Below are 26,368 nucleotides of genomic sequence, written 5' to 3' on the forward strand. Positions count from 1 at the left end.
ACGGAGAGTCAGGACGAGGCTGGGGTTATTATGGAGAGTCAGGGCGAGGCGGAGGTTACTATGGAGAGTCAGGAGGAAGCTGAGGTTACTACGGAGTCAGGGCGAGGCTGAGGTTACTACGGAGAGTCAGGGCGAGGCTGGGGTCACTATGGAGAGTCAGGGGGAGGCTGAGGTTACTACGGAGAGTCAGGACGAGGCTGGGGTTACTACGGAGAGTCAGGGGGAGGCTGGGGTTATTATGGAGAGTCAGGGGGAGGCTGGGGTTATTATGGAGAGTCAGGGGGAGGCTGGGGTTATTATGGAGCGTCAGGGCGAGGCTGCGGTTATTATGGAGAGTCAGGGCGAGGCTGGGGTGATAATGGAAAGTCAGGGGGAGGCTGGGGTTATTATGGAGAGTCAGGGGGAGGCTGGGGTTATTATGGAGAGTCAGGGGGAGGATGGGGTTACTACGGAGAGTCATTGGGAGGCTGGGGTTATTAGGGAGAGTCAGGGGGAGGCTGGGGTTATTATGGAGAGTCAGGGGGAGGCTGGGGTTATTATGGAGCGTCAGGGCGAGGCTGGGGTTATTACGGAGAGTCAGGGCGAGGCTGGGGTTACTACGGAGAGTCAGGGGGAGGCTGGGGTTATTATGGAGAGTCAGGGGGAGGCTGGGGTTATTATGGAGAGTCAGGGGGAGGCTGGGGTTATTATGGTGAGTCAGGGGGAGGCTGGGGTTATTATGGAGAGTCAGGGGGAGGCTGGGGTTATTATGGAGAGTCAGGGCGAGGCTGGGGTTATTATGGAGAGTCAGGGGGAGGCTGGGGTTATTATGGAGAGTCAGGGCGAGGCTGGGGTTATTATGGAGAGTCAGGGCGAGGCTGGGGTTATTATGGAGAGTCAGGGGGAGGCTGGGGTTATTATGGAGAGTCAGGGCGAGGCTGGGGTTATTATGGAGAGTCAGGGGGAGGCTGGGGTTATTATGGAGAGTCAGGGGGAGGCTGGGGTTATTATGGAGAGTCAGAGTGAGGCTGGGGTTATTATGGTGAGTCAGGGGGAGGCTGGGGTTATTATGGAGAGTCAGGGGGAGGCTGGGGTTATTATGGAGAGTCAGGGCGAGGCTGGGGTTATTATGGAGAGTCAGTCAGGGCGAGGCTGGGGTTATTATGGAGAGTCAGGGGGAGGCTGGGGTTATTATGGAGAGTCAGGGCGAGGCTGGGGTTATTATGGAGAGTCAGGGCGAGGCTGGGGTTATTATGGAGAGTCAGGGGGAGGCTGGGGTTATTATGGAGAGAGTCAGGGGGAGGCTGGGGTTATTATGGAGCGTCAGGGCGAGGCTGGGGTTATTATGGAGAGTCAGGGGGAGGCTGAGGTTATTATGGAGAGTCAGGGGGAGTTACTACGGGGTCAGGGGGAGGCTGGGGTTATTATGGAGAGTCAGGGGGAGGCTGGGGTTATTATGGAGAGTCAGGGGGAGGCTGGGGTTATTATGGAGCGTCAGGGCGAGGCTGGGGTTATTATGGAGAGTCAGGGCGAGGCTGGGGTTACTACGGAGAGTCAGGGGGAGGCTGGGGTTATTATGGAGAGTCAGGGGGAGGCTGGGGTTATTATGGTGAGTCAGGGGGAGGCTGGGGTTATTATGGAGAGTCAGGGGGAGGCTGGGGTTATTATGGAGAGTCAGGGCGAGGCTGGGGTTATTATGGAGAGTCAGGGGGAGGCTGGGGTTATTATGGAGAGTCAGGGCGAGGCTGGGGTTATTATGGAGAGTCAGGGCGAGGCTGGGGTTATTATGGAGAGTCAGGGGGAGGCTGGGGTTATTATGGAGAGTCAGGGGGAGGCTGGGGTTATTATGGAGAGTCAGGGGGAGGCTGGGGTTATTATGGAGAGTCAGGGGGAGGCTGGGGTTACTAGGGTGAGTCAGGGGGAGGCTGGGGTTATTATGGAGAGTCAGGGGGAGGCTGGGGTTATTATGGAGAGTCAGGGGGAGGCTGGGGTTATTATGGAGAGTAGGCTGGGGTTGTTATGGAGAGTCAGTCAGGACGAGGCTGGGGTTATTATGGAGAGTCAGGGGGAGGCTGGGGTTATTATGGAGAGTCAGGGGGAGGCTGGGGTTATTATGGAGAGTCAGGGGGAGGCTGGGGTTATTATGGAGAGTCAGGGGGAGGCTGGGGTTATTATGGAGAGTCAGGGGGAGGCTGGGGTTATTATGGAGAGTCAGGGGGAGGCTGGGGTTATTATGGAGAGTCAGGGGGAGGCTGGGGTTATTATGGAGAGTCAGGGGGAGGCTGGGGTTATTATGGAGAGTCAGGGGGAGGCTGGGGTTATTATGGAGAGTCTGGGGTTATTATGGAGAGGGGGAGGCTGGGGTTATTATGGAGAGTCAGGGGGATTATGGAGAGTCAGGGGGAGGCTGGGGTTATTATGGAGAGTCAGGGGGAGGCTGGGGTTATTATGGAGAGTCAGGGGGAGGCTGGGGTTATTATGGAGAGTCAGGGGGAGGCTGGGGTTATTATGGAGAGTCAGGGGCAGGCTGGGGTTATTATGGAGAGTCAGGGGGAGGCAGGAGAGTCTCTGCAGTTACTCAGGTGATAATCTCAAGAAAAATGAAAGTTATGTTGTAAGTGAAGCAACAACATGTGTGAGTGTTGGTGACAGCTGCTGGACGTACCACAACACTCTCCAACACCAGCACTCTCTCCAACACCAACACTCTCTCCAACACCAACACTCTCTCCAACACCGCCAGCTGCTGGATGTACCACAACACTCTCCAACACCAGCACTCTCTCCAACACCAACACTCTCTCCAACACCAACACTCTCTCCAACACCAACACTCTCTCCAACACCAACACTCTCTCCAACACCGCCAGCTGCTGGATGTACCACAACACTCTCCAACACCAGCACTCTCTCCAACACCAACACTCTCTCCAACACCAGCACTCTCTCCAACACCGCCAGCTGCTGGATGTACCACAACACTCTCTCCAACACCAACACTCTCTCCAACACCGCCAGCTGCTGGATGTACCACAACACTCTCTCCAACACCAACACTCTCTCCAACACCAGCACTCTCTCCATCACCAACACTCTCTCCAACACTGCCAGCTGCTGGATGTACCACAACACTCTCTCCAACACCAACACTCTCTCCAACACCAACACTCTCTCCAACACTGCCAGCTGCTGGATGTACCACAACACTCTCCAACACCAGCACTCTCTCCATCACCAACACTCTCTCCATCACCAACACTCTCTCCATCACCAACACTCTCTCCATCACCAACACTCTCTCCAACACTGCCAGCTGCTGGATGTACCACAACACTCTCTCCAACACCAGCACTCTCTCCATCACCAACACTCTCTCCATCACCAACACTCTCTCCATCACCAACACTCTCTCCAACACTGCCAGCTGCTGGATGTACCACAACACTCTCTCCAACACCAACACTCTCCATCACCAACACTCTCTCCAACACCAACACTCTCTCCAACACCACTCTCCCCAACACTGCCAGCTGCTGGATGTACCACAACACTCTCTCCAACACCAACACTCTCCAACACCAACACTCTCTCCAACACCAACACTCTCTCCAACACCGCCAGCTGCTGGATGTACCACAACACTCTCTCCAACACCAACACTCTCCAACACCAACACTCTCTCCAACACCAACACTCTCTCCAACACCGCCAGCTGCTGGATGTACCACAACACTCTCTCCATCACCAACACTCTCCAACACCAACACTCTCCCCAACACCGCCAGCTGCTGGATGTACCACAACACTCTCTCCAACACCAACACTCTCCCCAACACTGCCAGCTGCTGGATGTACCACAACACTCTCCAACACCAACACTCTCCCCAACACCGCCAGCTGCTGGATGTACCACAACACTCTCTCCAACACCAGCACTCTCTCCATCACCAGCACTCTCTCCAACACTGCCAGCTGCTGGATGTACCACAACACTCTCTCCAACACCAGCACTCTCTCCAACACCAGCACTCTCTCCATCACCAGCACTCTCTCCAACACTGCCAGCTGCTGGATGTACCACAACACTCTCTCCAACACCAGCACTCTCTCCAACACCAGCACTCTCTCCATCACCAGCACTCTCTCCAACACTGCCAGCTGCTGGATGTACCACAACACTCTCTCCATCACCAACACTCTCTCCAACACCGCCAGCTGCTGGATGTACCACAACACTCTCTCCAACACCGCCAGCTGCTGGATGTACCACAACACTCTCTCCAACACCAACACTCTCTCCAACACCAACACTCTCTCCATCACCAACACTCTCTCCAACACTGCCAGCTGCTGGATGTACCACAACACTCTCCAACACCAGCACTCTCTCCAACACCAGCACTCTCTCCAACACCGCCAGCTGCTGGATGTACCACAACACTCTCTCCAACACTGCCAGCTGCTGGATGTACCACAACACTCTCTCCAACACCAGCACTCTCTCCATCACCAGCACTCTCTCCATCACCAACACTCTCTCCAACACCGCCAGCTGCTGGATGTACCACAACACTCTCTCCAACACCGCCAGCTGCTGGATGTACCACAACACTCTCTCCTACACCAGCACTCTCTCCATCACCAACACTCTCTCCAACACCAACACTCTCTCCAACACCGCCAGCTGCTGGATGTACCACAACACTCTCTCCAACACCGCCAGCTGCTGGATGTACCACAACACTCTCTCCATCACCAACACTCTCTCCATCACCAACACTCTCTCCAACACCAACACTCTCTCCAACACCAGCACTCTCTCCAACACCGCCAGCTGCTGGATGTACCACAACACTCTCTCCAACACCAACACTCTCTCCAACACCAACACACTCTCCAACACTGCCAGCTCTGCTACAGTTATATGTATTGTATAATGTGTATATGTGTGTATATATGTCGTGTCTAATAGGTAAAACTGGTCAGTTAGCAAGAACTCATTTAAATTTAAGTCCTTTATAAAATTTTCTCTTATACCTTTAAACATAATTTTTTTCATTTATATTAATGTAAAAATTAATAATTTTGTACCAAAAGAACCTTAGAAAACTTACCTAACCTTATTATAACAAACGTAATTTAATTTAGCCTAATCCAACTATATATATTTTAGACAAGTTTACGATAATTTAATAATAAACACAATGAAATATATATTTTTTCGTAGGTTCAGAATAATTTTTTCGAAATTACTGCATACACAAATTTTCACTTGCCCTATTCGGCAAGAAAAGCGTTGATATTTATGCCAAAATAGCAAATTTTACCTATACGGCACAAATATAAATATATATATATATATATATATATATATATATATATATATATATATATATATATATATATATATATATATATATATATATATATATATATTGCTTGTACAAGGAGCTAAGATTTGCTCAAGCTTACTGGGCAGGAGTGTTAAGTGTTCTTAGTGAAGCTTCCACACCAGCTTGTGCGTCCATGAGACAAGCTGGCAAGACTGTGCATGAGTTTCTACCATGCATGTGTAGTAATGCAGGTGAGAGCAGGTAGACAGCGGGGAGAGATCCATAGTTCCTGATCCTGCTGTTGGATCCTCAAGGTCTTGTTACGACAGGAAGACTTAGTCAGGATTGCTTATCTTTTGATTTACTAAACTGTTGTACATGTACGGTGCACAGTACAGGTACGATGTACAATTACACATGGGCAAAATCTGGGTATCTTAAGTTGTAGATGTTTCGCCCTCCAGTGGTTTTATCAATACAAATTCGAAGATATAATGTGAAGACTGTGGAACTACATGCAAAAGATGGGGTAATCAGTCCCTTATGCCAAGGCTGAGGGACTGATTACTTCATCTTCTGTATATAGTTGTGCAGTCTTCACATTATATTCTTGAATTTGTACTGATAAAGCCGCTAGTGGGCGAAACATCTACAACTACAGATACCCAGGTGCTGCACATGTGTATAATTCTTCACTTGATTACACTGCACATAGTTGCCTCAGAGGTTATATGGAGACATCTTGTAGTAAGATTTAATATTTCTTCCAAAACTTGGCGGAAATATGGTCAACAGTGTATTGTTTTGGCGGGAAACATGGCTAATAATACGTGGTTTTGGCGGGAAACATGGCTAATAAAATATGGTTTTGGCGGGAAACATGGCTAATAAAATATGGTTTTGGCGGGAAACATGGCTAATAAAATATGGTTTTGGCGGGAAACATGGCTAATAAAATATGGTTTTGGCGGGAAACATGGCTAATAAAATATGGTTTTGGCGGGAAACATGGCTAATAAAATATGGTTTTGGCGGGAAACATGGTTAATAAAATATGGTTTTGGCGGGAAACATGGCTAATAAAATATGGTTTTGGCGGGAAACATGGCTAATAAAATATGGTTTTGGCGGGAAACATGGCTAATAAAATATGGTTTTGGCGGGAAACGTGGCTAATAAAATATGGTTTTGGCGGGAAACATGGCTAATAAAATATGGTTTTGGCGGGAAACATGGCTAATAAAATATGTGTGTGTGATGAATGGTTTGAAAAACCGACAAGTTGAAGATTGAGACACTTATGCAGCATATGGGAATCTTTATTCAGGAAACGTTTCGCCACACAGTGGCTTCATCAGTCATATACAAAGAGGAAGGCGTAAGGAGAGGAGGAGAATGAGGTAATCAGTCCCTCAACCTGGAGTCGATGTGTTCAGTCCATCAAGATTGATGGACTGAACACATCGACTCCAGGTTGAGGGACTGATTACCTCATTCTCCTCCTCTCCTTACGCCTTCCTCTTTGTATTGGACTGATGAAGCCACTGTGTGGCGAAACGTTTCCTGAATAAAGATTCCCATATGCTGCATAAGTGTCTTAATAAAATATGGTTTTGGCGGGAAACGTGGCTAATAAAATATGGTTTTGGCGGGAAACATGGTTAATAAAATATGGTTTTGGCGGGAAACGTGGCTAATAATACGTGGTTTTGGCGGGAAACATGGCTAATAAAATATGGTTTTGGCGGGAAACATGGCTAATAAAATATGGTTTTGGCGGGAAACGTGGTTAATAAAATATGGTTTTGGCGGGAAACATGGCTAATATAGATTTGGAGGGAACCATGGCTATTAAAATATTGTTTTGGCGGGAAACATGGCTAATAAAATATGGTTTTGGCGGGAAACATGGTTAATAAAATATGGTTTTGGCGGGAAACATGGCTAATAAAATATAGTTTTGGCGGGAAACATGGCTAATAAAATATGGTTTTGGCGGGAAACATGGCTAATAAAATATGGTTTTGGCGGGAAACATGGCTAATAAAATATGGTTTTGGCGGGAAACGTGGCTAATAAAATATAGTTTTGGCGGGAAACGTGGCTAATAAAATATGGCATTGGCGGGAAACATGGCTAATAAAATATGATTTTGGCGGGAAACATGGCTAATAAAATATAGTTTTGGCGGGAAACATGGCTAATAAAATATGGTTTTGGCGGGAAACGTGGCTAATAATACGTGGTTTTGGCGGGAAACATGGATAATAAAATATGGTTTTGGCGGGAAACATGGTTAATAAAATATGGTTTTGGCGGGAAACATGGCTAATAAAATATGGTTTTGGCGGGAAACATGGCTAATAAAATATGGTTTTGGCGGGAAACATGGCTAATAAAATATAGTTTTGGCGGGAAACATGGCTAATAAAATATGGTTTTGGCGGGAAACATGGCTAATAAAATATGGTTTTGGCGGGAAACATGGCTAAAAAATATGTTTTTGGCGGGAAACGTGGCTAATAAAATATGGTATTGGCGGGAAACATGGCTAATAAAATATGATTTTGGCGGGAAACATGGCTAATAAAATATGGTTTTGGCGGGAAACATGGCTAATAAAATATGGTTTTGGCGGGAAACATGGCTAATAAAATATGGTTTTGGCGGGAAACGTGGCTAATAATACGTGGTTTTGGCGGGCAAGCTGAATGAGATTCTCAGGCCGCATAAGTGCCATTACAACTGTTCGGAAAAATGAAAACGGATGCAGTATAATGTTATTCTTTATTGACTACTACGTTTGTGTTTATTGTTTTTCCAACCTGTCGGTATTTTATACATTTTTTCTCTCCGTTATAATTGTTTATTATTTAAGTTTCCTCTCGACACTGGGGGGGATGGGAGTCAATTTTCTATAATTAGAACAACAGGTATTTTCCGTTTTCCTTGAGCCAGAGAACTCTGAGGAGTTGACTCTGAGAACTCCGTGGCCTTGTTTCTGAGAGCTCTGGGATCTTGATTCTGAGAGCTCTGGGATCTTGATTCTAAGAGTGCTGGGTTCTTGATTCTGACATCTCTTGGATATTCATTCTTAAAGCTACGAGATTTGGATTCTGAGAGCTGTGGAATCTTGGTTATGGAAGCTCTGGAACACTGATTTTAAGAGCTCTGAGTACTGGACTTTGATACTGTGTTTTCTTGTTCTCGTTGTTCTTAAAATGAAATATAAGATTTTCTTCGGATTTTTTACCCTGGAGGGTTAGCTAGAATAACCCAAGAAAGTCAGTGCGTCTTCGAGGACTGTCTTATTGCCACTGTGGGTCCTTCAATCCCCCAGAATACGACTTACGACAGCTGACTAACAGGTACCTGCTTGCTTGCTAGGTGAACGGGGACAGCAGGTGTCAGGAAACACGTTCAATGTTTTCATCCTCGCCGGGGATCGAATCACGGACACTGTTTGTGTGAAGTGTATTAGCGTCACGAATTGTCCTGAAGAACACCGTGAATACAGTTCAGTTGCGACCATCGAAGTCTGTGTTTATGACCAAAAATGATCTTTGTCTTAGCGTAGGCTACAAGACTAGGCCTACAGCGGTACACAGTGGTTACCTGGTTACCTGGAGGTTATTCCGGGGATCAACGCCCCCGCGGCCCGGTCCATGACCAGGCCTCCCGATGGATCAGGGCCTGATCAACTAGGCTGTTACTGCTGGCCGCACGCAGTCCGACGTACGAGCCACAGCCCGGCTGATCCGGCACTGACTTTAGGTGTCTGTCCAGCTCTCTCTTGAAGGCAGCCAGGGGTTTATTGGCAATTCCCCTAATGCTTGATGGGAGGCTGTTGAACAGTTTTGGGCCCCGGACACTTATGGTGTTTTCTCTTAGTGTACCAATGGCGCCCCTACTTTTTATTGGGGGCATTTTGCATCGCCTGCCCAGTCTTTTACTTTCGTAGGGAGTGATTTCTGTGTGCAGATTTGGGACCATTCCTTCCAAGATTTTCCAAGTGTAGATTATGATATATCTCTCCCTCCTGCGTTCCAACGAGTACAAGTCAAGTGCTTCCAAGCGTTCCCAGTAGTTAAGGTGCTTGACAGAACTTATACGTGCAGTAAAGGATCTCTGTACACTCTCTAGATCTGCGATTTCACCTGCTTTGAATGGAGATGTTAATGTACAGCAGTATTCCAGCCTAGAGAGAACAAGTGATTTGAAAAGGATCATCATGGGCTTGGCATCTCTCGTTTTGAAAGTTCTCATTATCCATCCTATCATTTTCTTTGCACGTGCGATCGTGGCACTGTTGTGATCCTTGAAAGTGAGATCCTCAGACATTACTACTCCCAGGTCCCTTACATTATTTTTCCGCTCTATTGTATGGCCGGAGTCAGTAGTATACTCTGTTCTAGTTATTATCTCCTCCAGTTTTCCATAACGGAGTAGTTGGAATTTGTCCTCATTGAACATCATATTGTTTACCGTTGCCCACTGGAAAACTTTGTTTATATCTTCTTGGAGGTTAACCGCGTCCTCAGCAGATGACAGCCTCATGCAGATCCTAGTATCATCCGCAAAGGATGATACGGTGCTGTGGTGTATATCTCTGTCTATGTCTGATATGAGGATAAGGAATAAGATGGGGGCGAGTACTGTGCCTTGTGGAACAGAGCTCTTCACTATGGCAGCCTCCGATTTAACTCTGTTGACCACTACTCTTTGTGTTCGATTTGTTAGGAAGTTGAAGATCCATCTCCCCACTTTCCCAGTTATTCCTTTAGCACGTATTTTATGGGCTATTACGCCATGATCGCATTTGTCAAATGCTTTTGCAAAGTCTGTGTATATTACATCTGCATTCTGATTTTCTTCCAGTGCATCCAAGGCCATGGTGGCAACACTTGTGTGGGTGTCAGGGTGTGAGTGTTGTAGAGACGATGGTGTTGCTATGTACTATATAATACCATATATTAAAGAAATGAGACTAGTATAAGAGCCGTTTAAAAAAAAATTGAGACCTGACACCTGTCTGCCACCATGTCCTGTTACCCCCTGTCTGGCACCATGACCTGTGACCCCCTGTCTGCCACCATGTCCTGTTACCCCTGGCTGCCACCATGACCTGTGACCCCCTGTCTGGCACCATGACCTGTGACCCCCTGTCTGGCACCATGACCTGTGACCCCCTGTCTGCCACCATGACCTGTGACCCCCTGCTTGCCACCATGACCTGTGACCCCCTGTCTGGCACCATGATCTGTGATCCCCTGTCTGCCACCATGACCTGTGACCCCCTGCTTGCCACCATGACCTGTGACCCCCTGTCTGGCACCATGATCTGTGATCCCCTGTCTGCCACCATGACCTGTGACCCCCTGCTTGCCACCATGACCTGTGACCCCCTGTCTGCCACCATGATCTGTGATCCCCTGTCTGCCACCATGACCTGTGACCCCCTGCTTGCCACCATGACCTGTGACCCCCTGTCTGGCACCATGACCTGTGACCCCCTGTCTGCCACCATGACCTGTGACCCCCTGCTTGCCACCATGACCTGTGACCCCCTGCTTGCCACCATGACCTGTGACCCCCTGTCTGGCACCATGACCTGTGACCCCCTGTCTGCCACCATGATCTGTGATCCCCTGTCTGCCACCATGACCTCTGACCCCTGTCTGCCACCATGACCTATGGCCCCCTGTCTGCCACCATGACGTCTGACCCCTGTCTGCCACCATGACGTCTGACCCCATGTCTGCCACCATGACCTCTGACCCCTGGTTGCCACCATGGCCTCTGACCCCATGTCTGCCACCATGACCTCTGACCCCTGTCTGCCTACGACTGGTTGACCTTTTCAGCTCGTGACACGTTGACCTTCTGATCAGTGACATACTGACTGACTAAATGACAGTGACTAGTCAGTGACCAGTACAAGACAAGTGTATCCTGCAGTGGTTACCAATGAAGCTGGTACCAGTGTACCCACCTAACCATTAACACCACCGTAATACCACCACCACCACCACCAATGTAACTAATACCACAACCATCACCACCACCACTACTGTAACCACCGCGACTACTATTACCCCACTTCATCACCACTATCACTGCTAACATCACTATCACTTCCAGCAACACCCTCACCACTGCTATTACTACCAACACCATTATCACCGCTGGTCACTCCATCACTGCTACCACCACCACTGTTACTATCACTACCACTGGTCACCACTACCACCACCACTGTTACTATCACTACCACTGGTCACCACTACCACCACCACTGTTACTATTACTACCACTGGTCACCACTACCACTGGCCACCATTGGCCACCACTGGTCACCACTACCACTGGTCACCACTACCACTGGCCACCACTGGCCACCGCTGGCCACCGCTGGCCACCACTGGTCACCACTGGTCACCACTACCACTGGTCACCACTACCACTGGTCACCACTGGTCAACACTGGCCACCACTGGCCACCACTGGCCACCACTGGCCACCACTGGTCACCACTACCACTGGTCACCACTACCACTGGCCACCACTGGTCACCACTGGCCACCACTGGCCACCACTGGCCACCACTGGTCACCACTGGTCACCACTGGCCACCACTGGCCACCACTGGTCACCACTACCACTGGTCACCACTACCACTGGTCACCACTACCACTGGTCACCACTGGTCACCACTACCACTGGCCACCACTGGCCACCACTGGCCACCACTGGCCACCACTGGCCACCACTGGCCACCACTACCACTGGCCACCACTGGCCACCACTGGCCACCACTGGCCACCACTGGTCACCACTACCACTGGCCACCACTGGCCACCACTGGCCACCACTGGCCACCACTGGCCACCACTGGCCACCACTGGTCACCACTACCACTGGTCACCACTGGCCACCACTGGCCACCACTACCACTGGCCACCACTGGCCACCACTACCACTGGCCACCACTGGCCACCACTGGCCACCACTGGCCACCACTACCACTGGCCACCACTGGCCACCACTGGCCACCACTGGCCACCACTACCACTGGCCACCACTGGCCACCCTTTACTGACCCCTTCCTTTACTGACTCCTTCCTTTACTGACCCCTTCCTTTACTGACTCCTTCCTTTACTGACCCCTTCCTTTACTGACTCCTTCCTTTACTGACCCCTTCCTTTACTGACCCCTTCCTTTACTGACCCCTTCCTTTACTGACCCCTTCCTTTACTGACCCCTTCCTTTACTGACCCCTTCCTTTACTGACCCCTTCCTTTACTGACCCCTTCCTTTACTGACTCCTTCCTTTACTGACCCCTTCCTTTACTGACTCCTTCCTTTACTGACCCCTTCCTTTACTGACTCCTTCCTTTACTGACCCCTTCCTTTACTGACCCCTTCCTTTACTGACCCCTTCCTTTACTGACCCCTTCCTTTACTGGCCCCTTCCTTTACTGACTCCTTCCTTTACTGACCCCTTCCTTTACTGACTCCTTCCTTTACTGACCCCTTCCTTTACTGACCCCTTCCTTTACTGACCCCTTCCTTTACTGGCCCCTTCCTTTACTGACCCCTTCCTATACTGACCCCTTCCTTTACTGACCCCTTCCTTTACTGACCCCTTCCTTTACTGACCCCTTCCTTTACTGGCCCCTTCCTTTACTGACCCCTTCCTTTACTGACCCCTTCCTTTACTGACCCCTTCCTTTACTGACCCCTTCCTTTACTGGCCCCTTCCTTTACTGGCCCCTTCCTTTACTGACCCCTTCCTTTACTGGCCCCTTCCTTTACTGACCCCTTCCTTTACTGACCCCTTCCTTTACTGGCCCCTTCCTTTACTGACCCCTTCCTTTACTGACCCCTTCCTTTACTGACCCCTTCCTTTACTGACCCCTTCCTTTACTGACCCCTTCCTTTACTGACCCCTTCCTTTACTGACCCCTTCCTTTACTGACCCATTCCTCTACTGACCCCTTCCTTTACTGACCCCTTCCTTTACTGACCCATTCCTCTACTGACCCCTTCCTTTACTGACCCCTTTCTTTACTGACCCATTCCTTTACTGACCCCTTCCTTTACTGACCCATTCCTTTACTGACCCCTTCCTTTACTGACCCATTCCTCTACTGACCCCTTCCTTTACTGACCCCTTCCTTTACTGACCCATTCCTTTACTGACCCCTTCCTTTACTGACCCATTCCTTTACTGACCCCTTCCTTTACTGACCCATTCCTCTACTGACCCCTTCCTTTACTGACCCCTTCCTTTACTGACCCCTTCCTTTACTGACCCATTCCTTTACTGACCCCTTCCTTTACTGACACCTTCCTTTACTGACCCCTTCCTTTACTGACCCCTTCCTTTACTGACCCCATCCTTTACTGACCCCTTCCTTTACTGACCCCTTCCTTTACTGGCCCCTTCCTTTACTGACCCCTTCCTTTACTGACCCCTACCTTTACTGACCCCTCCCTTTACTGACCCCTTCCTTTACTGACCCTTTCCTTGACTGACCCCTTCCCTTACTGACCCCTTCCTTTACTGACCCCTTCCTTTACTGACCCCCTCCTTTACTGGCCCCTTCCTTTACTGGCCCCTTCCTTTACTGGCCCCTTCCTTTACTGGCCCCTTCCTTTACTGACCCCTTCCTTTACTGGCCTCTTCCTTTACTGACCCCTTCCTTTACTGACCCCTTCCTTTACTGACCCCTTCCTTTACTGACCCCTTCCTTTGCTGACCCCTTCCTTTGCTGACCCTTCCTTTACTGACCCCTTCCTTTACTGACCCCTTCATTTACTTTCTCCTTCCTTTACTGACCCCTTCCTTTACTGACCCCTTTCTTTACTGACACCTTCCTGTACTGGCCCCTTCCTGTACTGGCCCCTTCCTTTACTGGCCCCTTCCTTTACCGACCCCTTCCTTTACTGACCCCTTCCTTTACTGGCCCCTTCCTTTTCTGACCCCTTACTTACTGACCCCTTCCTTTACTGACCCCTTCCTTTACTGACCCCTTACTTTACTGACCCCTTCCTTTACTGACCCCTTCCTTTACTGACCCCTCCCTTTACTGACCCTTCCTTTACTGGCCCCTTCCTTTACTGACCCCTTCCTTTACTGACCCCTTCCTTTGCTGACCCCTTCCTTTACTGACCCCTTCCTTTACTGACCTCTTCCTTTAAAGACCCCTTCCTTTACTGGCCCCTATCTTTACTGACCCCTTCATTTACTTTCTCCTTCCCTTACTGACCCCTTCCTTTACTGACCCCTTCCTTTACTGACCCCTTCCTTTACTGGCCCCTTCCTTTACCGACCCCTTCCTTCACTGACCCCTTCCTTTACTTGCCCCTTCCTTTACTGACCCCTTCCTTACTGACCCCTTCCTTTTCTGACCCCTTCCTTTACTGACCCCTTCCTTTACTGGTCCCTTCCTTACTGATCCCTTCCTTACTGACACCTTCCTTTACTGACCCCTTCTTTACTGATCCCTTCCTTTACTGACCCCTTCCTTTACTGACCCCTTCCTTTACTGGCCCCTACCTTACTAACCCTTTCCTTACTGACCCCTTCCTTACTAACCCTTTCCTTACTGACCCCTTCCTTTACTGGCCCCTTCCTTTACTGGCCCCTTCCTTTACTGACCCCATTCTTTATTGACCCCTTCCTTTACTGACCCCTTCCTTATTGGCCCCTTCCCATACTGGTCCCTCTCCTTACTGCTGAAGGGCACAATAAGAGAGCAGCCAGTGTGTCAACATCCGTGCTACAAGACTCTCCCCGCTGCTGACAGCAGATGTCAGACACACTGCAGGAAGCAGTGTGAAGTCTTGAAGAGGAATCTGGCTCACTGCCTCAGTCAAGTGTTACATCAACCACGCTGTGATGGATATGTGGGACGGCGGGCAGCCAACAGCAACAGCTTAGTGGAACAGGCAATTAAGCGAAGTCTGGTTCCAGGGAAAAATCTCTGGAAATGGTTGATAATTTCTCGTGTATATGGGATAGGCTGAGAGATGGCAGTTTCGGTGTAATAGTAACTCCAGGTCTCCTGCGACAATACCCATCAATGTGTCGGGGCTGATGAGGTCTTACTGGGAGTACCTGACGATATCATCATTACCTACCCAAGTCTCCCAGCTCAGACTGAGAGATTTCAACACCTCGTATGAGCCCCATCCTGCGTGATGGTATATAACAGGGAGACTCAGCCCCATCCTGCGTGATGGAATATAACAGGGAGACTCAGCCCCATCCTGCGTGATGGAATATAACAGGGAGACTCAGCCCCATCCTGCGTGATGGTATATAACAGGGAGACTCAGCCCCATCCTGCGTGATGGAATATAACAGGGAGACTCAGCCCCATCCTGCGTGATGGAATATAACAGGGAGACTCAGCCCCATCCTGCGTGATGGAATGTAACAGGGAGACTCAGCCCCATCCTGCGTGATGGTATATAACAGGGAGACTCAGCCCCATCCTGCGTGATGGAATATAACAGGGAGACTCAGCCCCATCCTGCGTGATGGAATATAACAGGGAGACTCAGCCCCATCCTGCGTGATGGAATGTAACAGGGAGACTCAGCCCCATCCTGCGTGATGGAATATAACAGGGAGACTCAGCCCCATCCTGCGTGATGGAATATAACAGGGAGACTCAGCCCCATCCTGCGTGATGGTATATAACAGGGAGACTCAGCCCCATCCTGCGTGATGGTATATAACAGGGAGACTCAGCCCCATCCTGCGTGATGGAATATAACAGGGAGACTCAGCCCCATCCTGCGTGATGGAATATAACAGGGAGACTCAGCCCCATCCTGCGTGATGGTATATAACAGGGAGACTCAGCCCCATCCTGCGTGATGGAATATAACAGGGAGACTCAGCCCCATCCTGCGTGATGGTATATAACAGGGAGACTCAGCCCCATCCTGCGTGATGGAATATAACAGGGAGACTCAGCCCCATCCTGCGTGATGGAATATAACAGGGAGACTCAGCCCCATCCTGCGTGATGGAATGTAACAGGGAGACTCAGCCCCATCCTGCGTGATGGAATATAACAGGGAGACTCAGCCCCATCCTGCGTGATGGTATATAACAGGGAGACTCAGCCCCATCCTGCGTGATGGTATATAACAGGGAGACTCAGCCCCATCCTGCGTGATGGTATATAACAGGGAGACTCAGCCCCATCCTGCGTGATGGAACATAACAGGGAGACTCAGCCCCATCCTGCGGGATGGAATATAACACGGAGACTCAGCCCCATCCTGCGTGATGGAATATAACAGGGAGACTCAGCCCCATCCTGCGTGATGGAATATAACAGGGAGACTCAGCCCCATCCTGCGTGATGGAATGTAACAGGGAGACTCAGCCCCATCCTGCGTGATGGAATATAACAGGGAGACTCAGCCCCATCCTGCGTGATGGTATATAACAGGGAGACTCAGCCCCATCCTGCGTGATGGAATATAACAGGGAGACTCAGCCCCATCCTGCGTGATGGTATATAACAGGGAGACTCAGCCCCATCCTGCGTGATGGAATATGACAGGGAGACTCAGCCCCATCCTGCGTGATGGAATATAACAGGGAGACTCAGCCCCATCCTGCGTGATGGAATATAACAGGGAGACTCAGCCCCATCCTGCGTGATGGAATATAACAGGGAGACTCAGCCCCATCCTGCGTGATGGTATATAACAGGGAGACTCAGCCCCATCCTGCGTGATGGTATATAACAGGGAGACTCAGCCCCATTCTGCGTGATGGAACATAACAGGGAGACTCAGCCCCATCCTGCGTGATGGAATATAACAGGGAGACTCAGCCCCATCCTGCGTGATGGTATATAACAGGGAGACTCAGCCCCATCCTGCGTGATGGAATATAACAGGGAGACTCAGCCCCATCCTGCGTGATGGTATATAACAGGGAGACTCAGCCCCATCCTGCGTGATGGAATATAACAGGGAGACTCAGCCCCATCCTGCGTGATGGCCCCATCCTGCTTGATATATAACAGGGAGACTCAGCCCCATCCTGCGTGATGGAATATAACAGGGAGACTCAGCCCCATCCTGCGTGATGGTATATAACAGGGAGACTCAGCCCCATCCTGCGTGATGGAATATAACAGGGAGACTCAGCCCCATCCTGCGTGATGGTATATAACAGGGAGACTCAGCCCCATCCTGCGTGATGGAATATAACAGGGAGACTCAGCCCCATCCTGCGTGATGGTATATAACAGGGAGACTCAGCCCCATCCTGCGTGATGGAATATAACAGGGAGACTCAGCCCCATCCTGCGTGATGGTATATAACAGGGAGACTCAGCCCCATCCTGCGTGATGGAATATAACAGGGAGACTCAGCCCCATCCTGCGTGATGGTATATAACAGGGAGACTCAGCCCCATCCTGCGTGATGGAATATAACAGGGAGACTCAGCCCCATCCTGCGTGATGGAATATAACAGGGAGACTCAGCCCCATCCTGAGTGATGGAATATAACAGGGAGACTCAGCCCCATCCTGCGTGATGGAATATAACAGGGAGACTCAGCCCCATCCTGCGTGATGGAATATAACAGGGAGACTCAGCCCCATCCTGCGTGATGGTATATAACAGGGAGACTCAGCCCCATCCTGCGTGATGGAATATAACAGGGAGACTCAGCCCCATCCTGCGTGATGGAATATAACAGGGAGACTCAGCCCCATCCTGCGTGATGGAATATAACAGGGAGAGTCAGCCCCATCCTGCGTGATGGAATATAACAGGGAGACTCAGCCCCATCCTGCGTGATGGTATATAACAGGGAGACTCAGCCCCATCCTGCGTGATGGAATATAACAGGGAGACTCAGCCCCATCCTGCGTGATGGTATATAACAGGGAGACTCAGCCCCATCCTGCGTGATGGAATATAACAGGGAGACTCAGCCCCATCCTGCGTGATGGAATATAACAGGGAGACTCAGCCCCATCCTGCGTGATGGAATATAACAGGGAGACTCAGCCCCATCCTGCGTGATGGAATATAACAGGGAGACTCAGCCCCATCCTGCGTGATGGTATATAACAGGGAGACTCAGCCCCATCCTGCGTGATGGAATATAACAGGGAGACTCAGCCCCATCCTGCGTGATGGAATATAACAGGGAGACTCAGCCCCATCCTGCGTGATGGAATATAACAGGGAGACTCAGCCCCATCCTGAGTGATGGTATATAACAGGGAGACTCAGCCCCATCCTGCGTGATGGAATATAACAGGGAGACTCAGCCCCATCCTGCGTGATGGTATATAACAGGGAGACTCAGCCCCATCCTGCGTGATGGTATATAACAGGGAGACTCAGCCCCATCCTGCGTGATGGAATATAACAGGGAGACTCAGCCCCATCCTGCGTGATGGTATATAACAGGGAGACTCAGCCCCATCCTGCGTGATGGAATATAACAGGGAGACTCAGCCCCATCCTGCGTGATGGTATATAACAGGGAGACTCAGCCCCATCCTGCGTGATGGAATATAACAGGGAGACTCAGCCCCATCCTGCGTGATGGTATATAACAGGGAGACTCAGCCCCATCCTGCGTGATGGTATATAACAGGGAGACTCAGCCCCATCCTGCGTGATGGTATATAACAGGGAGACTCAGCCCCATCCTGCGTGATGGAATATAACAGGGAGACTCAGCCCCATCCTGCGTGATGGAATATAACAGGGAGACTCAGCCCCATCCTGCGTGATGGAATATAACAGGGAGACTCAGCCCCATCCTGCGTGATGGAATATAACAGGGAGACTCAGCCCCATCCTGAGTGATGGAATATAACAGGGAGACTCAGCCCCATCCTGCGTGATGGTATATAACAGGGAGACTCAGCCCCATCCTGCGTGATGGTATATAACAGGGAGACTCAGCCCCATCCTGCGTGATGGTATATAACAGGGAGACTCAGCCCCATCCTGCGTGATGGTATATAACAGGGAGACTCAGCCCCCCGTCACTCCCTCTACAACTCTCAGGTGCTCGTAGAATTTTTTCTATAAATGGTGTGGCCTTTTTTTCAAAAAACCTGGAGTGCGCGTCTTGTAGAAACCTCAGCTTTAATGGGCATTATGACCCTTATAGGTTTAGCGCTTCTTTTTGGTTAGGATAATCAACAGTTTTAATGGCTGCTAAATCTTACGAGAAGGATAATATCGTTCTGGATTTTGGCTGCAGTGTGGATGCAAATTTTGATGATTTGCTGACGTAGTTAATGGCGTTCGAACAGTTGAACTGCGTGTAATGCCTCGAGAATGTCTCTCCCGGTCGGTTTTAAACTTGGTGAAAATTATATAAAATATTGACAAGATGATGATTAAGGCCCCTCAAGGGAGGTTCCTTGATGCTGATGAGGGGTTCTTGATCCAGGGAATTGGATCTATGCTCCAGTTCCCTGAACTGAACCTGAATGCCTTCCCTATCTCCCCCCCCCACAGGTGCTGTATAATCCTTACGGGTTTAGTGCTTCCCCATAATAATGAGGACTAAGACACATGTGCGACAGTTGGGTATCACTATTGATGAAAAGTTTCGGCTACACAGTTGGCTTCCTCAGTCAAATACAGAGGCGATATAAGGTAATTAGTCCCTCAGCCTGGAGAAGAGTTTATCGAAAGGGTCTGGAACAATATCGTTCCAGACCCTGGAGCGTCTGAGCTGCCGGTGTATACAATTCTCTGATGTTAGCACCCCTCAAGGAAGGTTCCTAGATGTTAGTGAGGGGCTCTTGATTTAGGGAATTGGATCTGTGCTCCAGTTCCCCGAATTAAGCCTGAATGCCTTCCACATCCCCCCCCCAGGCGCTGTATAATCCTCCGGGTTTAGCGCTTCCCCCTTGATTATAATAATAATAATCTGATGTTAGCAGGTGGGGGGAAAGGGGTCGAATCACAGCTCCTGACCCCACCTCCTCGCTGGGTTCAGAATCACCACTACTGTCTCTTCAGCTGGCTCATCACCACCTTCTGTCAGCGTCTCCCGCTCCAGTCATCTCAGTTTTAAAACTCTGTGATGTATTTAACTCCGCTATTTCCTCCTCCAACTCGCGCCACATTTCTGCCACATCTCTGTGGCTCGTGTTTAATTAGATCCAACCTGTGTTCCCCTGACCTGCATTCTCCCACTTAAATCTTTCTTTCCCCTGTCAATTCCGCTTAGTATTTAAACACCCGCAACAAGTGTTAAATTCCTTGACATCGCTACAAATATTTTTTTAAAATTCAGAGAAGGACAAACAATTATATTCAGCCAAGAATATGTTGGTTCTCCCTTAAAATTGAAAATCCTCTTGATATACCTTATTTGGGGTATACCTGGAGGGGGTTTCGGGGGGGTCAGTGCCCCCGCGGTCCGGTCCGCGACCAGGCCTCATGGTGGATCAGGGTCTGATCAACCAGGTTGTTACTGCTGGCAGCGCGTAAACCAGCGTACGAACCACAGCCCGGCTGGTCAAGTACTAACTTCTCTATTTAAGAATTTTAAAATCAAAGTTGTATTTAAAAATCTTGTAAACTCTTTTTATACTCACTAATATCCTCCTCAGTCCTCTCCTCCAAGAGTGACTTTCTAGTGGAACAGTCCCACTGAGGGACTGATTACCTAATATTCCACTGTCTTCACATATCGTCTCAGTTCCGTACTGATGAAGCCACTGGTTGGCCCAACACCTAATATAGATAACCAGATGTTGCGCATTTCTCCAATACATATTGTCAGTAATGTGTAACGTTACTGTAACGTACGTACTGTGCTTTGTGTACGTAGTGTGCAGAACGTACATGATGTGAATCACATTTCTTTTTCTACCTCTCTTGGTGCCGTCACTGTCTGCTGGCCTTTATACACTGACGCCCTCTGTTCTTCGTGTTATTGGGACTTTGTAAGTGGTCCAAGACGGACCGAAACGTCGTCTTAAGCTCCTCTCTCCTATGTGCAGGTTATGTGTGTACGTGATGCACACAGTTGTACGTAGTATACGAAGTTTTTTTTTTTTGTTCTTGTGGTGTCTTAGTGTAGTAACTGGATCTGATAGTTTCTCAAGAGTGGTGCAGGTAGCTGGGTGTCTCACGGCCAGGTCATCAAGAGTGGTGCAGGTAGCTGGGTGTCTCACGGCCAGGTCATCAAGAGTGGTGCAGGTAGCGGGGTGTCTCACGGCCAGGTCATCAAGAGTGGTGCAGGTAGCGGGGTGTCTCACGGCCAGGTCATCAAGAGTGATGCAGGTAGCTGGGTGTCTCACGGCCAGGTCATCAAGAGTGGTGCAGGTAGCTGGGTGTCTCACGGCCAGGTCATCAAGAGTGGTGCAGGTAGCGGGGTGTCTCACGGCCAGGTCATCAAGAGTGGTGTAGGTAGCGGGGTGTCTCACGGCCAGGTCATCAAGAGTGGTGCAGGTGGCTGGGTGTCTCACGGCCAGGTCATCAAGAGTGGTGCAGGTAGCGGGGTGTCTCACGGCCAGGTCATCAAGAGTGGTGCAGGTAGCGGGGTGTCTCACGGCCAGGTCATCAAGAGTGGTGCAGGTAGCTGGGTGTCTCACGGCCAGGTCATCAAGAGTGGTGCAGGTAGCGGGGTGTCTCACGGCCAGGTCATCAAGAGTGGTGCAGGTAGCGGGGTGTCTCACGGCCAGGTCATCAAGAGTGGTGCAGGTAGCGGGGTGTCTCACGGCCAGGTCATCAAGAGTGGTGCAGGTAGCGGGGTGTCTCACGGCCAGGTCATCAAGAGTGATGCAGGTAGCGGGGTGTCTCACGGCCAGGTCATCAAGAGTGATGCAGGTAGCGGGGTGTCTCAGGGCCAGGTCATCAAGAGTGATGCAGGTAGCAGGGTGTCTCAGGGCCAGGTCATCAAGAGTGATGCAGGTAGCGGGGTGTCTCACGGCCAGGTCATCAAGAGTGGTGCAGGTAGCGGGGTGTCTCACGGCCAGGTCATCAAGAGTGGTGCAGGTAGCGGGGTGTCTCACGGCCAGGTCATCAAGAGTGATGCAGGTAGCGGGGTGTCTCACGGCCAGGTCATCAAGAGTGATGCAGGTAGCGGAGTGTCTCACGGCCAGGTCATCAAGAGTGGTGCAGGTAGCTGGGTGTCTCACGGCCAGGTCATCAAGAGTGGTGCAGGTAGCGGGGTGTCTCACGGCCAGGTCATCAAGAGTGGTGCAGGTAGCGGGGTGTCTCACGGCCAGGTCATCAAGAGTGGTGCAGGTAGCGGGGTGTCTCACGGCCAGGTCATCAAGAGTGGTGCAGGTAGCGGGGTGTCTCACGGCCAGGTCATCAAGAGTGATGCAGGTAGCGGGGTGTCTCACGGCCAGGTCATCAAGAGTGGTGCAGGTGGCTGGGTGTCTCACGGCCAGGTCATCAAGAGTGGTGCAGGTAGCAGGGTGTCTCACGGCCAGGTCATCAAGAGTGGTGCAGGTGGCTGGGTGTCTCACGGCCAGGTCATCAAGAGTGGTGCAGGTGGCTGGGTGTCTCACGGCCAGGTCATCAAGAGTGGTGCAGGTAGCGGGGTGTCTCACGGCCAGGTCATCAAGAGTGGTGCAGGTGGCTGGGTGTCTCACGGCCAGGTCATCAAGAGTGATGCAGGTGGCTGGGTGTCTCACGGCCAGGTCATCAAGAGTGGTGCAGGTAGCGGGGTGTCTCACGGCCAGGTCATCAAGAGTGGTGCAGGTAGCAGGGTGTCTCACGGCCAGGTCATCAAGAGTGGTGCAGGTAGCGGGGTGTCTCACGGCCAGGTCATCAAGAGTGGTGCAGGTAGCTGGGTGTCTCACGGCCAGGTCATCAAGAGTGGTCACGGCCAGGTCATCAGAGTGTGCAGGTAGCGGGGTGTCTCACGGCCAGGTCATCAAGAGTGGTGAAGGTAGCAGGGTGTCTCACGGCCAGGTCATCAAGAGTGATGCAGGTAGCGGAGTGTCTCACGGCCAGGTCATCAAGAGTGATGCAGGTAGCGGGGTGTCTCACGGCCAGGTCATCAAGAGTGGTGCAGGTAGCGGGGTGTCTCACGGCCAGGTCATCAAGAGTGGTGCAGGTAGCGGGGTGTCTCACGGCCAGGTCATCAAGAGTGGTGCAGGTGGCTGGGTGTCTCACGGCCAGGTCATCAAGAGTGGTGCAGGTGGCTGGGTGTCTCACGGCAATCAAGAGTGTTGCAGGTGGCTGGGTGTCTCACGGCCAGGTCATCAAGAGTGATGCAGGTGGCTCGGTGTCTCACGGCCATCAAGAGTGATGCAGGTGGCTGGGTGTCTCACGGCCAGGTCATCAAGAGTGATGCAGGTGGCTGGGTGTCTCACGGCCAGGTCATCAAGAGTGATGCAGGTGGCTGGGTGTCTCACGGCCATCAAGAGTGATGCAGGTGGCTGGGTGTCTCACGGCCAGGTCATCAAGAGTGATGCAGGTGGCTGGGTGTCTCACGGCCATCAAGAGTGATGCAGGTGGCTGGGTGTCTCACGGCCAGGTCATCAGAAGTGATGCAGGTGGCTGGGTGTCTCACGGCCATCAAGAGTGATGCAGGTGGCTGGGTGTCTCACGGCCAGGTCATCAAGAGTGATGCAGGTGGCTCGGTGTCTCACGGCCAGGTCATCAGGAGTGATGCAGGTGGCAGAGTGTCTCACGGCCAGGTCATCAGGAGTGATGCAGGTGGCAGGGTGTCTCACCGCCAGGTCATCAGGAGTGATGCAGGTGGCAGGGTGTCTCACCGCCAGGTCATCAGGAGTGATGCAGGTGGCAGGGTGTCTCACCGCCAGGTCATCAGGAGTGATGCAGGTGGCAGGGTGTCTCAAGGCCAGGTCATCAGGAGTGATGCAGATGGCAGGGTGTCTCACGGCCAGGTCATCAGGAGTGATGCAGGTGGCAGAGTGTCTCACGGCCAGGTCATCAGGAGTGATGCAGGTGGCAGGGTGTCTCAAGGCCAGGTCATCAGGAGTGATGCAGGTGGCAGGGTGTCTCACGGCCAGGTCATCAGGAGTGATGCAGGTGGCAGGGTGTCTCACGGCCAGGTCATCAGGAGTGATGCAGATGGCAGGGTGTCTCACGGCCAGGTCATCAAGAGTGATGCAGGTGGCAGGGTGTCTCAAGGCCAGGTCATCAGGAGTGATGCAGGTGGCAGGGTGTCTCACGGCCAGGTCATCAGGAGTGATGCAGATGGCAGGGTGTCTCACGGCCAGGTCATCAAGAGTGATGCAGGTGGCTGGGTGTCTCACGGCCAGGTCATCAAGAGTGATGTAGGTAGCGGGGTGTCTCACGGCCAGGTCATCAAGAGTGATGCAGGTAGCGGGGTGTCTCACGACCAGGTCATCAAGAGTGGTGCAGGTGGCGGGGTGTCTCACGGCCAGGTCATCAAGAGTGATGCAGGTAGCGGGGTGTCTCACGGCCAGGTCATCAAGAGTGATGCAGGTAGCGGGGTGTCTCACGGCCAGGTCATCAAGAGTGATGCAGGTAGCGGGGTGTCTCACGGCCAGGTCATCAAGAGTGATGCAAGTAGCAGGGTGTCTCACGGCCAGGTCATCAAGAGTGATGCAGGTAGCTGGGTGTCTCACGGCCAGGTCATCAAGAGTGATGCAGGTAGCGGGGTGTCTCACGGCCAGGTCATCAAGAGTGATGCAGGTAGCGGGGTGTCTCACGGCCAGGTCATCAAGAGTGATGCAGGTAGCGGGGTGTCTCACGGCCAGGTCATCAAGAGTGATGCAGGTAGCGGGGTGTCTCACGGCCAGATCATGAAATACTCAGCAAGCACGTAATTAAAAAATCTCACGGCTGACGATGTTTCCCAAGCCAAGATGAGAGACTTTCTCAGCACAGGTGAGAACCTTTATCAGCACAAATGAGAGACTTTCTCAGCCCAGACGATAGACTTTTACACAAGCAAAACACGATATCACAAATCATAATGAATTAGTAACCTCTAATCAAACTACAAAGACCACATTTGCTCAAAGTTTAAGGAAAAAAATCATTGTGGAATCTTAACTCGAACATAGATACATACACCCACCTGTCACCTAGCTGTCTTACGAGGGGTAAGAGACTCACCTGAGAGAGACCTATGTGAAGGGTACACCTGGCCGACCCCCTAGGTAAGGTTTCACCTGGGAGACTCCCACGGGTGAGGGCACACCCTGGAGACTTTTCACCTTCCCTGACCCAACATCAACACCTGTGGGATGCTTACCTGTGGAACCAAGATCAGACATCTTAGTTATAAATAACATGAAGAAGGTGTTGATATATATTTATATATATATATATATATATATTATATATATATATATATATATATATATATATATATATATATATATATATATATATATATATATATATATATATATATATATATATATATATATATATATATATATATATATATATGTACGCGCATGATTCTGATGTTTGTGGGACACTGAAATGCTAGTGTTTGGTTGACCAACTAGTTCCCACTGGGTGGGAACTAGGTGGGGGGTTAAAGGTGAAAGGGAGGTTATGGGGATTCCAGTGGTTGCTTGACCAAGAAATTCCCACTGGTTGGGAACTAAGGGGGGGGGGTTAAAGAGGGTAAGGGGGTTTTTTCCAGTGGTTGCACACTGTGAGGCAGTGAAGGGAGAGTTGTCATTTTCATTATCATCATCATTATCATCACCTTCATCATAATTATCACCATCATTATCATCACCATCACCGTCATCATAATCATAATTATCATCACCACCATCATCATCATCATCATCATTCTCATCATCATTATAATCATCATTGTCATCATTATCATAATCATCATTGTCATCATCATAATCATCAGTGTCATCATGATCATCATCATGTGTACCTGGGCACTGAGCTGGAATTTAACTTGTGCACCCAAAATACGAAGCGAAGACCCATAACCTCCACGTACTGTGATCCTCACTTATAACCTCCACGTACTGTGATCCTCACTTATAACCTCCACGTACTGTGATCCTCACTTATAACCTCCACGTACTGTGATCC

The 26,368-nt window shown here is 50.4% G+C and overlaps 1 protein-coding gene across 4 annotated transcripts in view; it reads right to left on the reverse strand.

Annotated features, from left to right (window-relative positions):
- mol (dual oxidase maturation factor 1 mol) overlaps nucleotides 1-26,368 on the reverse strand; it is a 226,191-nt gene that overhangs the window by 113,267 nt on the left and 86,556 nt on the right. The window contains exon 2 of one of the 4 annotated variants that reach the window (XM_053772925.2): nucleotides 25,412-25,550. The exons of the other annotated variants lie outside the window; for them this stretch is intronic. The gene's annotated coding sequence lies outside the window, so the exon portion shown is untranslated. The remainder of the gene's footprint in view (nucleotides 1-25,411; nucleotides 25,551-26,368) is intronic. 4 annotated transcript variants of the gene reach the window in all.

This window comes from Cherax quadricarinatus, chromosome 9 (assembly GCF_038502225.1).
Source record: "Cherax quadricarinatus isolate ZL_2023a chromosome 9, ASM3850222v1, whole genome shotgun sequence".
NCBI classification, from domain to species: Eukaryota; Metazoa; Arthropoda; class Malacostraca; order Decapoda; family Parastacidae; genus Cherax; species Cherax quadricarinatus.